The following is a 4,016-nucleotide window of genomic DNA, read 5'->3' on the forward strand; positions in this document are numbered from 1 at the left end:
AGAGACAGAGAGACAGAGAGACAGAGAGACAGAGAGACAGAGAGACAGAGAGACAGAGACAGAGAGAGGGAGGGAGGGAGGGAGGGAGGGAGAGAGAAGACTTCTAAATTCTATTCATGGTGACAGTGGGTCATATTCCAAGGTATGCTCCGAACTCATAGAGATATAAAGAAAGAACAAATTATGGCTTTCCAAGCCTGTCTTCCAAAAAATAAAATAAAATCATTGAGCTGGGTAGCGGTGGTGCATGCCTGCCTTTAATCCCAGCACTTGGGAGGCAGAGGAAGGCATATTTCTGAGTTCAAGGCCAGCCTGGTCTACAGAATGAGTTCCAAGACAGCCAGGGCTAAATAGAGAAACCCTATCTCAAAAACCAAACCAAACCAAACCAAAAGCCTGTCTTCTTTGAGTAGACTCAGTCCATCACTTGAGTTTCATGTAATACTCAGCTGGATGTAAAGGTTTGCCACCTTTAGCAGAAGCCTAACACTTTTTATTTGGATTCCAACTGTATTAACTTTGAAAGAGCTTTTATTTCTTATCACTTGTACCTGCCCTTTTATTTTCTTATTTTTGCTCACATATCTTATTGTTTATCTGTTTGTTGTTTTAAGACAGGATCTTTTTCTATGTGGCCCTGACTGTCTGTCCTGAAACTCTCTGTGTAAACCAGGTTGGCTTTGAATTTATAGAGATTCTCCGCCTCTGCCTCCCAAGTACTTGGATCAAAGGTGTGCACCACTATGCCCAGCTTGCTCATGTTTTGCATCAATAAACACAACAGCCTACTCAGATAGTCGCACAGTCTTGTCATGTGGTACAGGCCCGGAAGCAGCATTTCATTCTTTTTTCTGACACTGACTTTGAGCCCAGGGCATTGTGCATGCTAGCCAATCATTCGACCACTGAGCTATATTCCCAACCTTGGAATGGCACCTTGACAAAGTAGACTCTCCCCTTGGAGGCTTGAGTCACATTATGTCAACATGCTTTCATTGGTTGTGAGAGAAAAATAAATAGCTTAGGGATGTCAATCTAACCTATGAGGGGCGATGATTCCAAAGCCAAAGACTATGCAAGCCCGGGAATAATTCTAGGTTCACACAGTGATCTGCTTATTGAAAGAACAATTTGTTACCCTGAAGTAGGAGACCGACATCTTCCCTTCAGCAGTCAACCCATTAGGAGAAAGAATACTATGAAGCAACTATTCAGTGTGTGAGTCGAATTTTTTTTTTAATACCACTGTAAAATTAAAGTGGTCTTTTAGAGGAAAATAGATGGGGTTTGAAAAGTTTGGGTGGATAGGGCTGAGGCTGAGTCATGCTGGGATTGTGGTGAGAGAGATTTGAAAGCACTCTTAGTAATTGCTGTTCCTTCCTGTGTCCAGAGCTTTCCTGTGTCCAGAGCTTAAGAGGAGACCATCAATGGGATTCTGCTGGATTCTTACAGAGAGCCCTGCTTAAGACATTAGGGGCGAACACTCACAATTGCCTTCTCACCTGGTCCATTCCATTGTCCTGGAAGATGCCTGGCACTGCCACTGCATCATAGCTGATACCCTACAATCTCTGCTTCTCTGGTAATACTTCTTCTCATGATCATTCCACATTGAGGTCTAGCTAGTTGAAACCCAAGGCACTTGGTGTTCTCCTGATGGTCTCCAATTGTCAGGGCTCCCTTCTAGGAGCAGGCAGGATATGAGTGACTCTGGGCAATGTGGTCACTTGCTGGCAGGCTGGCAGCATCACCAGAGATGGCCTTTGGCCGGTGGACAGGATGCCATCTCCAGATAGGATTCCTTAGGGACTAAATATGACTTTCCCACCTTCTCTGAGTGTTAGAGTAGAAAGTTTCTTGTCAAGAGAATAGAGGCTAGCCTGGCAGGGGCCTAACTTTCCAGACAGGTTGCTTCAGTCACTTTGGCTAGGGGCCCTGCTAGGAAGATAGGCTCACTCTAAGCCACTGGCAGAATTATTATCTGCAATGAGATGCTGGACAGTCTCTTCCCAGAATCCTTTTCACTAAGCTGAAGGTTACGGCCATGTTGGGGGTCACAGGTCAGCTTGCTTTGACGCCCCTTTTCCTCTCACACCCCTTTCTCAGCGTGTTTTCCTCACCATTTGGGTTCTTTTCTCTCATCCCCCAACACCTCAGCCTTCCTTACTTTTTCTTAAAGTTTTCCTCCCCACTGTGTGTGTCTCCTTGTCTGCCATGTGTCTGACCCCATGCCAGATTAAGACAGCATGGCTTTTGAGGTGTTTATAGTTTACCTGCCCTTGGGTTTCTTCTTTTAAACTCTAGTAAAGTTGTTCTTGTGCTTTTATTAATTAGACTAAGAATCTCAAGGAGACTTCAGCTCCTCCGTATCATGAATGATGGCCTTCAGTTTTTGATACTGGGTTTTGAGGTGTTTTATTCAAGGACTGGTGACTGTCATACTGCGCACAAGGTCTGTGGCCCTTATGAGTCTCCATAAATGCTTCTTCCTCATCTGTCTCCAGCTCTTGCCATCCAGTGAGTGCGTGTCAGGTCAACAATTCCTTCCATCACTGCTGGCTGCCACTGTCCCTGTATGATCCTAGAGACCAATGAGTCCAGTGCTATAGTCCTGGCCGGTGTTGTGGGGTATTCACCAGAGAAGACTCCTCTGGCATGGGGTTAAACCAATAGAAAGTCCTTATTATCTGGTCAGCAACCCCACTGGGTGTTCCGGATCCCAGTGTAGCCCAAGCCTTTCTCAGGATGAGCTCTTAAGCACAAAAACCATGTTCTGGGTTGACATACTTTAGTTAACAAGAACAGTTATAGCCAGAAGCAAAACTACAGAAGCCAAAAGGGAAGGTTGGTGCATTTAGAGACTCTCCCAGATCTATGGACTTTGATGGATTATGTCTTTGGCCGGGGGTGCTGTCTCTGTGCTGAGTTTTACAGCCTCAAGGGTACTTTCGTCATGGTGCCAGTCATGCTAAGGCCTGGGGACCTGTTACAGTCAGCTCTAGCATTGTACTGCTGACTGGGTTACATCTTGTCCTTCCTTGATTGTACCCACTCTCTCCTCAACTCCCATAGTGTTGTCAGAGCTGACAGGGGCTGCTGCATTCCTTGGTGGGGACGTGAACTTGTTTCTTAAACAAAATCTAAAACATTCGATTTTTATCAAAAAAAGACTTGGGTGCCAGATGCTGGGGTCTAAGCCTGCTAGCTCAGAGAAGCAAAGAAAGCACCCAGCTGACCTTCCCCCTAGGCTTAGCTCAGAGAGCACCCAGCTGACCTTTCCCCCTCAGCCAACATCCCAAAGGGAGAAGAGGAAGAAAGGACCATTCTCTCTCTCTCCCCCATGGTGTCTTAAAATCCTTTAACCGAATGTCCCTCCTCTCTACTTCCTGTGTGTCTCTCTATTCATCCTCCTGACCTCCTCTTACTCTCTATGGTTTCCTCTCTGTCGACTGGTTGCTTGTTCTGCTCCTTCATCTATAGTTAGCTTTATTGTAATCTTGCTTGTAATAAACAGAAAACTCTTGGATTAAAGATGTGTGCTAGGGCTGAGCCACACCACAACTAGAAATGTTTTTTTTTTTTTTTTCCAGTAAATAACACAATTCCAGGGTTCACAGTGTGGTCAAATATCCTGCAACATGAACTTGACTCAGCAGTGCTTCCTTCTGAAAGTGCCTTGAGTGGAGAGTTCTAGAAATCAACTACTGACCATCTTTACCCATCCAAGAATCCTAGGACTTCAGGAAGTTGTGAAGCTAGACATGGTGGCACATGCTAACAGTCTTAGCACTTAGGAGGCAGAGGCAGGAGGATCAGGAATTCAAGGTCATCCTTGGATCCCAGACTAGGCTATATGACATCCTGTTTAAAGTGGGGGGTGAGGGGGAGGACCCAGAAAAGAAAAAGAAGGGAGAAAAAAAACCAAGACAGTGTCTAAAAATTATTCAGACCCACTTGGAAATCCATTATGGCTGGCATTTAAAGAAATTATTATTTTGCTGGTTACATGGGTAATG

Source organism: Mastomys coucha, unplaced genomic scaffold (assembly GCF_008632895.1).
Source record: "Mastomys coucha isolate ucsf_1 unplaced genomic scaffold, UCSF_Mcou_1 pScaffold5, whole genome shotgun sequence".
Lineage (NCBI taxonomy): Eukaryota > Metazoa > Chordata > Mammalia > Rodentia > Muridae > Mastomys > Mastomys coucha.